At 45.4% G+C, this 13,480-nt stretch overlaps 1 protein-coding gene across 3 annotated transcripts in view; it reads right to left on the bottom strand.

Moving 5' to 3' along the window:
• Nucleotides 1-11,688, bottom strand: part of SLC38A1 (solute carrier family 38 member 1) — a 540,785-nt gene extending 529,097 nt beyond the window's left edge. For 2 of the 3 annotated variants that reach the window (XR_014026881.1, XM_081330947.1), the window contains exon 1: nucleotides 11,511-11,688. The gene's annotated coding sequence lies outside the window, so the exon portion shown is untranslated. Of the gene's footprint in view, nucleotides 1-11,056; nucleotides 11,171-11,510 lie in introns of all 3 variants that reach the window. The other variant, XM_081330948.1, reaches the window with a different exon arrangement.
• Nucleotides 11,689-13,480: the final 1,792 nt, after the last annotated feature.

Here is a 13,480-nt window from a genome sequence, read left to right on the forward strand (position 1 = left end):
TTAAAAATCTTAATAAAAAACCCCTCAAACTCCTCTTTGCAGCATGCCATCTCTCAGGGTCCCATAATCCATCATCAAGAAAGATCTTCTTTAAAACAGATGGATGCTCCTGCAAGAGGGGGGAATCTCGCAGTGAATAAAGTTCTCCAGAGGTATATGCTGGCATATAAAGTGAAACGGTAATGGTGACATCGGGCAATGGAGGGTGGCAGTAGATGGAATCGATGAAAAGTTCAGTCGGCCAGTGGCAGGTCCCAAAGCCACAATCATGATGATAATGAAATAATCAACAGCGGCGACAGCAAAAGTCATAATGAAATAAAGATGACAAGTCCAGAGGGGGGGCAGCTCGATGACAATGCTGACGGACGCAAGCCAACAGGTTCAAGCACGATGACAAGGACAGCTGCGACCTCCGCGGTGGCAAGAAGAAGGAACAGCAGCAGCGGCAGACCCCACAGCCACCACAGCACCACCAGGTTTACGGCGCTCACAGAGCCAAACTCGCCGAGTGGCAGAGGGGGGGGAAACACGACATCGAAGCCCCCTTCCCCCCAGCCATAACCTGGGGCTCACAATAGAGCAAACAAGCACGAGCAGAGCCGAAATTCTGGCTCAAATTCACTCGGTCCAGCTCTGCTCAGCTCAGCACAACAAGGAAGCAGTCAGGTCGGCCCCGCCCAGCCACCAGCGTCCTCTCACCGAAGTGTTAAATGGTTGGCTTCTCCTCCTCCGTCCTTTGTCATTCTAAGCTGTATCCAGACAGGGGAGGGTGCCAACACTCCACCAGAAATTCAGCCGACCGAAGAGGGCCAAAATGATAGCATAAAGCCCCATGGCCACCCAGCAGAGCCGAAAACCGTACCGTACTAAAAAGCTCAAAACCAGCAGAGAGCCATCTTGGACATGCACAGAACACTGACATCCCCTAAACTAGTGGTGGCAAACCTATGGCATGCATGCCAGAGGTGGCATGGAGAGCTCTCTCTGTGGGCATGCCCACTGTTGCCCCAGCCCTGCCTTCCTCCGTGGCCCCCTACTCACCATCAGCCCCCCCAGAGGAGAGTCGCCCCTGGGCATGGCCTGCGTGGAGCAGCGCAGTCAAGGACATAGCAGCCAGGCAGCAGGGACAAGACTCTGCCCTCATGCCCCGTTGCATGTAGATGATGCTGCAGGGCACAGGCAGAGGGCGTGGCTGCAGGGCTGTCTGGGAGATCTGTGGCAGGCCGTGGAGATGGTAGGTGCCCCTGCGGGTGGGTGGGGTGGGGGTGCTTTGGGTGGGATGGGGTGGAGCAGGGGGGGGGCAGGGTGGTTTTTGGGCACTCAGTGTCTAAAAGATTCACCATCACTGCCCTAAACTCTGCTGAAGATGTTACTGAACCTGGTAACAAAATGTTCAGAAACCCACCCACAAGCTCAGAACATTCACCCTCATCCTACACCCGAGCCACAGATATTCACCACTATTAAATTTCTATCTCTAATACAAATTTCCCATTTCCCCAATTGGAATCATTTTCAATTGTAAAGTCACATGTCCCTTCCCCTGAAATCTTTACAAAACTAGATAAAGTGGACCAATGTTATTAATATACCTACTGGATGGAAAAGAAGCCTGGGACAATGGCACCCTAAATATCATTGAACTTTGAATCTGATTTGAATCTGATAGATTGCTAGTCAATGGCACCCAAATAAAACACATTAAGAAATCAGAATTAGTCAAAAACCCCAAAACAGGAGGGCAATTTCCTTTGGTAAAGACAAACTCACAATTAAACATTTTCAAAAGGAAAAATTACCAAGGAAATCCATGTTGGAATAACTATGATCTCTGTTCCTATACATGTAGCTGGCTAGTACTTTTCTGGCTAGTACTTTTCTACCATGGAAAGTCTTCAGTGAACCATGTGCAAGGAAGTAAGCCATAAACCCAGAGAGGCCATTTGGCTACAGCCAGATAAGGTCAGTGAACCATGTGCAAGGAAGTAAGCCATAAACCCAGAAAACAAAGGAACCTAGGAGAGGCCATTTGGCTGCAGCCAGATAAGGGCATGGTCACAGTATTCCTCCACACCATTGGCTATTCAATTTAAGGTAAATTCTGACGTCTCCTGCAAATGATTGGTCATTACTGTATTTGAATCTACCTCTAACACCTATGTCCCTTTAGGATAGTTTAGAAGAACACATGTGTAACCATGATTGGTCTATTTGAATAACAATAAAATGTGATTGGTTGCTTTTGCTATAAATAAACAAGGTCCACTGCTCCTCGTGGTTGAGTGTCCAGCATCCAGGGTGCATCCCAGGAGCAGCGGGGCCCTTTCCCCGAGAGATCTCTGTGTCTTTCTTTCATGGGCGCTAACCCTGGGCAGGAGCAGCCTCTGCCCAGCTTCACCAGCAGCATCCCAGCAACAGCAGCTTCCCAGCATCCCTGCAAATGGTGACCCCGACGTGATTCTGTGGAATACGTCTTCAGCCATCCATACTCATTCGCCCGACGGTGGCCGCGACTCATCCTCGTCCGTTGCTAGACGCAGGAATTTTCGTGAGTATGGGTGGAAATTTCTCTCAACAGCAGACAGCGCATCTGCAGGAGTTGAGAGAATTAATTGATAATGCCAAAGCCTCTATTTCTAAGCCTTCTCCTCCCCCCTCTCCTCCTTCTCCAAATCTCCCTCCGGAAAAACTTCCTTCTCCCTCTGCCCCTCCTCCCTTCCCCCCTCCTCCTTATTCAGATCTCCCCCCTCAAGGAGCACCTATTGTTCACTCTATGCTTGCAGCTCGTGCCCTCGGGATATTAGATCCAGAGGATTTCGAAGCTTGCGCTGCTTATCCTGTTTCTTTTGTAATTCCTCCGGCTGCTGCCGCTGCCGCTGCCGCTGCTGCTGCTGGAGGCGCTGCCCCCCCCACCTCCACCCGCACAACCTGTTTATACTCCTCTGACTCCAAAAACTATTAAGGACATTAAAGCTGCTGTGACTCAATATGGCCTTCATTCTAAATACACTATTGGACTGATCACGGGTTTAAATTACCTTGGCACTCATATGACCGTTGCTGATTATCGCATGCTGTTTGATATGATTTTAACCCCAGCTCAAAACGTTGTTTGGTCAGCTGAGTATGCCAAACAAATCCAAATCTTAGAAGGGAGAGGTCTTCCCCAAAACGTAACCAAAGAACAACTATTGGGGGCAGGCCAATTCCAAAATTTGAACAATCAACTTCAAATGGACCAAGCTGGCTTTCCTTTAATTGCACAAGCTGCTATGGCTGCGCTCAGGAAAGTTGATGAGTCTGGCAGAACACCCACCCAGACATTTTCTAAGATCCAGCAAGGATCAAATGAAAGTTATCAAGACTTCATCAGTCGCTTAACGACTGCTATAGAAAGACAAATTGACAATGTTCAGGCTCAAAACGAAATTCTGCTTAAATTGGCTTTTGAAAATGCAAACAAAGATTGTCAGAAAGTACTTCAGGCTATCGCAAACAAGCCTGGGGTTACTGTGGCGGAAATGTTGGAGCATTGCCGCATCGTCGGCACCACCGCCTACTCCATGGAAGCGCTGGCATCAGCCATGGTCACTGGCTTTTCTACCCAGGGGGGATCCCAAAAGGGGTCCCGCCTGGGTGGAAATTGCTTTAACTGTGGCAAGCCAGGCCATTTCAAATCTCAATGTAGAGCGCCTGGTGGAGGTGCCTCCAAACCTGACAACCAATTGGCTAAACCAAAAACGGTGTGCCCCCGCTGTAAAAAGGGGTTCCATTGGGCCAATCAATGCCACGCCTCTTCTGGCCCCCAGCAGGGAAACTAGAGGGGGGGCAGTCAGCCAGCCCGACACCCAAGGCTGACATTTCTATTCCTCCTAACGCTTCTAACCCCTCTGAACCTTTCACTGATTCTCTTTTTCATTCTCCCCCTATTCGCATAGTCGCCTCAGAAGAGGTTGAAATTAATGTTCCTGGCTTAGTCTATTTTCTGCCTACTGAACCCGATCCTAAATGCCCCTTACCTCCTAAAGGTCCACTCCTGGTTTTTCCAGTGCGCGACCTTACTGCCAGGGGAATTCTAGCTTCCCCATTCTTGCGAGACTCTCGTGACTTTTCCTCTGTTGCTATGGCGGTTACCGGAAACTCACCCACGATCTTTCACAAAGGGGACCTTGTGGCATCAGCCATTTTATTGGTCCCAGCCACGGCTCCACCCTCCTCTGAGGTCATGGATGCGCTTGCAGTTGAGCAGCCAGTCCAAGATGGTCGCCCCATGATGATGTTTACTATCAATGACCGGAGTTTTTCTGGTTTATTGGATACAGGGGCGGACGTAAGTGTCATCCGATCTTCGGAATGGCCACAGGGCTGGGAGACTGAGAGCGCCCCTGCTGTCAGAGGAGTAGGGGGAATTCAACACGCCGTGCGCAGCAAGAGGTGGCTCCCGGTAACTTCTTCCTTTGTCTCTTCAGTCGCTTACTTTCAACCTGTCATATTGCCTATTCACACAAATCTGTGGGGTCGTGATTTGATGCAACAATTTCAAGCAAAATTGACACTTGAATAGATTCACTATGTCTATTTCACCCTTAAAGCTCCAATTGATAACTGATACTCCTGTTTGGATAAACCAATGGCCCCTCACCTTAGAAAAATTACACGCTTTAAAGCAATTGGTTAAGGAGCAATTGGAAAGTGCTCATATCGAGCCATCCAACAGTCCTTACAATACGCCTGTCTTTGTCATTAAAAAGAAATCTGGTAAATGGAGATTCTTACACGACCTCCGAGGGATAAATTCCATAATTAAACCGATGGGGGCGCTACAACTCGGCCTGCCAAATCCGAATTTGATTCCTCAAAATTACGACCTCATGATCATTGACTTGAAAGATGCTTTCTTTTCTATTCCTTTATGTGAGGAAGATAGACAACTGTTTGCTTTTACTTTGCCTGTTCTCAATAACTCTGAACCTGCCCAAAGATACCAATGGAAGGTTTTACCTCAAGGCATGCTTAACAGCCCCACCATGTGCCAATGGTACGTGGCAAAGGTATTACAACCATATCGTGATAAACATCCACATTTTTTGGTTTATCATTATATGGATGATATTTTAATTGCAGCACCAGGCCCCAAAGGAACTGTTGTGGCCACTTTTGATTTTTTAACTAGGATTTTAAATCAGTTTGGCTTTTTTATCAGTCCTCAAAAGATCCAGCAGATGGCGCCATTTTCCTATCTGGGCCACAAATTGTTGAGCACGACTGCTCATCCACACATCCCAGCATTACGTCTGCCTCCAGAACCAACCTTGGTGCAACTTCAACAGTATCTGGGCACAATAAACTGGGCCAGGCCTTATTTGTCCTTGTCTACTGCTGATTTGTCTCCCTTGTTTCATGCCTTGTCCTCTGCTAAACATCCTGCAGACAGAATTGTACTCACATCGTCTCATTTGGAATCCTTGAAATTGGTGAGTAATGCCCTACAAAAGGTATGGGTGGACCGCAGCATCCCAGATGTTCCTTTTGCTGCTATTATTTTAAACACTAAATCACTTTTCACAGCTGCTATTGTTCAACATACTGACAAACTGAAAATCATTGAATGGATTCATTTGTCTCACACTCCAAAGGTTTCCATTCTCACACAAGAAGCTCAATTGGCACAAATCATCTTTAAAATTCGGCACAGATCGAAGGCCCTTGCAGGCCAAGAGATTCACACTCTTTTCATTCCAATGTCACTGCAGATCTGGGAACAATTATTCCAGCACTCCAGTGACCTTCAATATTCCTTGGCGGATTGGTATGGGAACATCTCTTGCCATCCACCTCCAGATTATCGTTTGCAATTAGTCCGAACTATTCCAATCAGATGGCATTCACCTCTCTCCCCCAGTCCTCTCAGAAATGCTGTTACGGTTTTTGCAGATAGTAGTAAGGGAGGAGGTGCTTGTGCCTGGTTGGAAAATGGTTCTTGGAAAACAGAATTAACCACCCCCCAGAAGTCTGCACAGAAAGCCGAACTGGCTGCTTCAATTTTGGCCTGTCAACTTTTTTCAGCTCGCCCCTTGAACCTAATTGTGGATAGTCTTTATGTCTATCACACTATCACAGTAATTTTTGGATCCTACTTGTCACCCTCTATTCAACCAGAGTTATTGCAACTTTTTTCCACGCTGCAAGAGTTGCTCTTTTCACGCCCACATCCTATTTTTGTTGCTCACATCCGCAGTCACCAGCCTTTCCCAGGTTTTTTGCAAGAGGGAAACAACGTTGCAGATCAGGCTGCCTCCGGACCCTCGGCCTGTTCCTTGCAACCCCTCACCCCCTGGGAAAGTCATTCATATTTCCATCAAAATTCCAAAGCTTTGCAGAAGCAGTTTGGCATCACCGCTGCAGAAGCAATTGCAATTCGCCAGCAGTGCCCTACATGCAGCAAACAAGCAACTGCAATCCCTATGGGTGTTAATCCAAGGGGATTGGAGCCTTGCCAAATTTGGCAAATGGATGTCACACAATATGCACCATTTGCCCCATGGAAGTATTTGCATGTTTCAATTGACACCTTCTCAGGATTCATCATGGCCACCCCCCAAAGGGGTGAAGCCACTAAACATGTAATTAATCATTGTATTCGGACCTTTGCAGTGCTGGGATGTCCAAAAGAACTCAAAACAGACAATGGCCCTGCCTACAGCAGTCAAGCCATGGCAGAATTTTGTCATCATTGGCAAATAACACACAAATTTGGAATTCCATATAATAGCCAAGGCCAAGCCTTGGTGGAAAGGGCTAACCAAACTTTGAAACATGCATTAGATCGTTATAAAAATCAGAACGGGGGAAAACGAAGCCCCAACCTCCCAGCATTGCAAGAAACTCTTAACCTTTGCCTCTACACTCTGAACTTTTCAAACTTGACTGGCCATCCCTTAACCACAGCCGCAGAGCGGCATTTTTCATCTCTAGTTGCAGATCAGCCTAAACCCAAAGTGTGGTATCGCCAACTTCCAGAGCTAACTTGGAAAGGCCCTGCAGACCTTCTCACCTGGGGCAGAGGCTACGCTGCAGTCCAGCTGCCAGACAAAGTGCTGTGGATCCCAGGTCGCCACGTTCGTCCATATCATGCCTCCACAAACACAACTGCAGAACCCATTAAAGATGACAGCATGGTTTGTGACTTTTTTCAGCTTTGTTCTTACACCACTGACTGATGCCAGTAAAACACAATTCCATCTGAAAGCTTACCCCAGACGTCAACTCCACTTCACCAGCTATCCCATCCTGTTCTTTACACCTTTGACATTGCTTCCAGTCAAAAATGACTCTTTTCACACTGTTTTTGCCCCATCGCATGGACCCAGAAGGAACAACCTGTTGTTAACAACGAGTCTACCATCATCATCCATGTCGCCACAAATACTCAGACTGAGGGACAATGTGAACTCTGTAGCTCATGTTCCTGTCCAAACTTGAAATGGTTTCAACTTTCAGGAATTATTTGGCTCCTGGTTTCCCAAACTACCTGGTTTACAAGCTATTGTAGCTTTTATTAGTATGATTGTATTAGGATGTACTATTTTACCTTGTGTCTTGCCTATCTTTATCAAAGTATTACTAACAGTATCTTTATCAAAAGTATTACTAACAGTATCCTATCTTTATCAAAAGTATTACTAACAGTATTTCTTTGATAGCTGAACAGAGAGCTGTTAAACAAATTAATTCTTTATGGTACAGTAAGTATCAATCCCTTCCCCAGGAGGATTCAGAAGAGCCTAATGCTCAATTTGAACTAGAGACTCCTTTGTCTCCTAAAAGAGGAAAATAAAAATGCCTTTTGGGCTCGCTTGCCTCTTGACTCTCCCGAAGGTGCGTCTCTAAAGAACCCATCCCTCCTCAACTTTGAGGCGGAACATACAGATTCTGCATTTAAAACAAAAACGGAGGAGATGTTGGAATAACTATGATCTCTGTTCCTATACATGTAGCTGGCTAGTACTTTTCTGGCTAGTACTTTTCTACCATGGAAAGTCTTCAGTGAACCATGTGCAAGGAAGTAAGCCATAAACCCAGAGAGGCCATTTGGCTACAGCCAGATAAGGTCAGTGAACCATGTGCAAGGAAGTAAGCCATAAACCCAGAAAACAAAGGAACCTAGGAGAGGCCATTTGGCTGCAGCCAGATAAGGGCATGGTCACAGTATTCCTCCACACCATTGGCTATTCAATTTAAGGTAAATTCTGACGTCTCCTGCAAATGATTGGTCATTACTGTATTTGAATCTACCTCTAACACCTATGTCCCTTTAGGATAGTTTAGAAGAACACATGTGTAACCATGATTGGTCTATTTGAATAACAATAAAATGTGATTGGTTGCTTTTGCTATAAATAAACAAGGTCCACTGCTCCTCGTGGTTGAGTGTCCAGCATCCAGGGTGCATCCCAGGAGCAGCGGGGCCCTTTCCCCGAGAGATCTCTGTGTCTTTCTTTCATGGGCGCTAACCCTGGGCAGGAGCAGCCTCTGCCCAGCTTCACCAGCAGCATCCCAGCAACAGCAGCTTCCCAGCATCCCTGCAAATCCAGACCCATAAACCAGCCATCACAAATGCACATGAACCCAGGAAGGGTGGGGAACACCTCAAGAAAAGACCACTTAAGGGATAAGCCAAACCAAATTTAAAAGACCAAAGAAAAGTTTTTCCTCTCTTCCCCCTGCCCTGAGCAATTCTAGGTAGGAACTGTTTAGCTAAAAGAAATATCCTGAGGAGAGGAGACTGCAGACACACGCCTTGGAGAAACAATCAAACCCATTGATCCCACTAGATAGGAACAATATAATGCTAACAAAACAGACATTAACCACATATAGAAACCCATTTGCATGAACAAAGAAACATCTCCTAAGAACAATATTGATCACTCCGGGTCTAAACAAACACAAACTAGGAGAGATTAGGGGAACAAATACCTTTACAAAATCTAAATCATAATCACAATAACTCAAGGGGTATAAAAACAGGACCCCTCACCTTGGAAAGGTACTAGCTAGTCCAGAAACCATCGCTGTATCACTACTCTGTCTGGTTTCTGCAATAAAACCTAGTTTCTGGCAGCTTGCTTCATTTTGTGTCACTTCTTCTGTCAGGTCTGCTTCCCAGCTAGAAACCCAAACCACGGAAAATCTTCCCACAAAGCTATGTTTTTACTTAAAAATAAGTGACCATGAGGATTCCCATGTAACAATATAATAAAAAGATAAAGCCTTCCATAATTTAAATTTGATTCTTAATACCTACATATCCATATTACTTTATTGGCAGGCATTAGAGGGTGGTGAGCACAGCACAAGACATTGTGGGCTGTTCCCTGACACCACTGGATGACATCGCCAGGGCCCACTGCCTTGGAAGAGTGAGGAAAATTCTCAGGGATGACTCACATCCTGGACAGTATCTCTTTACTCTCCTACCATCGGGTAGGAGATATGGGAGTATAGCCAGCCATACCAACAGGCTGAAGAACAGCTTTTATCCATGGGCTGTTAGGCTTTTGAACGGGATATAATTTTATAAACTTTATGCATGATTGACTTGCGAGGCCGGTGCGTTGTGCAATTAGCTCACATGGTGTAATAAGATGGAGGGTTTGTGTCATTGTAAGTTGGGGGTGGGGGCACGAAGGGAGGCTCAACCAATCTCAATGTATACATGGTTGTACTTTGACAATAAAGGTTCATTCATTGGCAACATAAACTATGAAAGTGGTTTCTCTCTGCCTTCTGAGTATTTCCCTCCCTAGCTTCTTAGTCTAATCTTCAAATCAAACATTTGCTGGAACTAATTCAGATCTGCCTCTGACTTTTTCTTTTAAAGATCAACCAATTGCTCACACTTGCCAAGACAATTAGTAAATTGTACAAGTTCCTTATTGCACTTCCTCAAGCAGTAGAAAATGTCTTAACCAATTATGATCATTCAAGGTTGGTTGAATGTCCCAGTCTTTATGCACACATGTACAGCATATAAATTAAAAATAATTTCAACAAGCAAACAGGGCTCAAAATATTTCTGTACGCAAAATGTAATTAACATCCGCAAAGGTAATTACATTTCAGTCCAATTAAAGGCAATGGCAAAACAAAATAAAGCAGAAACATGAAAGAAGTAGAAATAACAAAATGGGGCAGAGGAAAATCTAATATCTGGCATGATTAAACGGTTTATATATACATTAGATATAAAGGTCATGATGATTGTGCTATTAATAATTTCCATGTGCAATTTCCCTTTTCCTCGTAATTGATGGCAATAAATGAAACCAATAGATTCTAATTTTGCCTTGCACACAAATGAAACAAATGTTCTGAAATATGAGGTCTGTAAAAACCATGAAATAAAATAATAGATTCTTTCTGAAACAAAAACAAGAAAAGATACTAAGTCTCTTATGCATACTGGGGCTAGGCCTACATTCCTAGCATATCACAACTCCCTGTGAAGTAACTTGGGGAAAAAGAACCAGAAATAAATGTCAGTTATTTATTTCTATTAACTGATACCTAAACTTGAAAAAACTTTACAGAATCTGTAAAGCATCAGTTATGTTTCAATAGACAACAGACTAGCAGCAGGGCTTTAAAATAGACAAAAAAGCGTTGGGTTTAATGATTTTTTTAAAAAAAACCAATTCAGATTTCAGCAGGACACACTTCCTTTCAATGGATGAGGCCAAGGTTCGAACAAAGCTTAAATAAAGAAATTCACATTCAAAATGCACGCGGTTTTTATTCAATAGATTCTTTTCTCTTTTTTTAATTAAAGGCCGCACTAACTTCATTAAAAGGCGTCCAGAATACAGTACAGTGCAATTTAAAAAAAAAGATCGAAGAGGATACGGTTCGCAGAAGGACAGAGGCATTTCAGGTAGAAATCTTTCGTAAAAAGATTTCTTCTCCCGGTCTCCAAATGCTGTAAAACTGGTGGTTTCTTTTATTTTCTAAGATATATTAAAAGCTCTGCACAGAAGCATCACTCGAGTCTTACCCTTAACCGTTCTTTTTAATTGCTGTATCTGACACGAATTTTTCCAGGGTATCTTACTCTCTCTCGAACGGAAATGACTCGTCAGTCACCCATAATGGTGCTCCGAGCCTTTTTCTTTAAAATAATGGAGGAAGGGGGAAAAATAAAAACGTGGTTCGCACGTCTGAAAGTCTAGTGAAACCACCACCCTCAGTGCTCGCGGGAGACGAGGCCAACTTGCGTATTAGGAGCAGGAAAATTCCTCGCCCGCTACGCGGCTTTCTCCTCAAGGCAAGGTGGCCCAGGGCAAGGCAGCGTCGCATCTCGCGCCAGCTTAGCTTCTCTGACGCCCGTCTGCCATGTGGCTGGAGAAAAAAAGCCGCTTTTCGAGCCGTCAGCCCCCAGGCTTTCTTGTGTCTAGACTCGTGTCTAGAGCGAGGTGGGGAACAGGCCTTTTCTTGCCCAACCTACCTACCTGTAAAGGCGAGCGATGCCTCTCTCTCCCTCAGCCAAGAATCCAAACTGCGATGCCTCAGCTGCCTTGCGCTTTTTTTCTTGGGGCTCCTGTAAGATACCTCGCTCGGGCGCCAGGAGCTCCTGTTGGGCTGGGTTTTACTGGACGCGCTGAAGCGGAACGTGTGTAAATATTTTCTCAGTCGTCACCACACGCTGATGTAAGGATCCACGGTTACATTAAAATCCTTCCAGGAAAAGCGTGGCAGAGCGCTCTATTGAATGAATGAATGAATGGTCGGCGGCAATTTCATGCGGCGGCACAGCGATCGGCATCCCCTCCTCCCCCTCCTCGACGTCAACCTACGTAGGGGTTCAGGAGAACCAGTAGGGCGATTCATTGACAACAGCACCTGGCTAGCGCAGTTGCCATCCAGTGCGTGGCCATGATTTCCGAATGTATTATTTCGTTTAAGTCTAGGGAGCGCTTGCTCGCTCAGTCGGTCGTTTTTCCTCGCGGCTGCTTCCTCCCCGCTTCCTCCAGGACGACCATTCTAGGTGCTTTAGGTGGAACACATCTGCCCGAAATGGATAGGAGGGATTCTGGGCATCTATAGCCACATCCGCCCGATCGGTTAGGAAGAAAGGCGCCATGACACCTTTCTTTTTTTTCATGACATCTTGCTTCTCCCCCCCCCCCCTCGGCATTAATTGAACAGTCGGCGCGATGATCCAGCTGAGAACAGCTAAAGGGGCTCTTCCTCTCGTTTGGTGGATATAGGAGTGGTGTTGATTCCAGGCAGCGTTCACGAGTTCTCCGGTCGGCAGTTAATTAAAAGGGTTGTTTGGGATCAGGAGGATAACTTGCTGCTCTAAGAGTCTAGGGTTCCAGGTGGGTTGGGAGTACCAACCCTAAAAACTGCTGGCTAGGGACAAAAGCATTTATAATCTGGCTTCATATGGCAAGACTGTGGGACTTGCTACTGAAGTGGTAACACTTGCTATCCTTTTTTGTTGAAGAAAGGGGTGGGTGGGAGGAGAAGCATTTTTTTTACAGCCATAGCTACAGGGTTTAGTTACCTGCAACATTTTCTTATTAGATTATGCCAGACATGTCAAACACAAGGCCCGGGGGCCAGATGCGGCCCGCAAAGTGGTTTCATGTGGCCCGCGAAGCCATCCTGGAAACAGTGAGGAAACGGCCCCCACTGCCTTGGCCCTGGCCCAGAGACCCTCCTTCTGTCAGAGACCCTCAGATCTATCCCACTCCTGCCCAGGCCCCCATAGGCACCCTTGATGCGAACGATGTAGAGCTGGCCATGCCCACCCTGGCCATACCCACCTGGCCCCTTGAGGGCAACCGCAATGCTGATGCGGCCCTCAATGAAATTGAGTTTGACACCCCTGGATTGTGCCTATCTGAAATCTGCAATCGATAGGCCTTGGAGAATCGGCTGTTTGTAGATTTTGCTGCTCTGAGTGAATACATGACAGAGGTATCTCTGTAAAATCCATGACTCCCTTGCCTTTTAGCTAAATCATGATGGTTAAGATTTCTTCTTCTTTCCATAACTGAAATTTTGTATGCTAGTCTAAGCAAAGCATTTACCGGTAACATTTCAATATATTTGGTGAGATACTTCCTTGTATACTAGTTGTGTAATATTTGCCAAATAGCATCCAGGACATTCTATTCACACTTTCCTTTTAAAGTATAAAGTATAAAGTTTTAAAGTATATTTACTAGAAGGAGGTCCCTTGGTTTTCTTGAAATTGTAGCAATGACTGGCCACAGCAGTATGTCACCAGACAAAACTTTCAGACTTTCATCTAGTAGGAAATTGTGGCAATATTTACATGAACATTTACCTCCTGAACTCAGTGAAGTGTGCAGTATCTAAACAGAACTGAGACTATTTAAAATATGGAACAAACCCGTTGTAATTTTTGCAACATTGCATCATCTTTCTAAGCTTTAAATCCAAAAAAATC

Source organism: Vipera berus, assembly GCF_964194415.1.
Source record: "Vipera berus genome assembly, chromosome: 6".
Lineage (NCBI taxonomy): Eukaryota > Metazoa > Chordata > Lepidosauria > Squamata > Viperidae > Vipera > Vipera berus.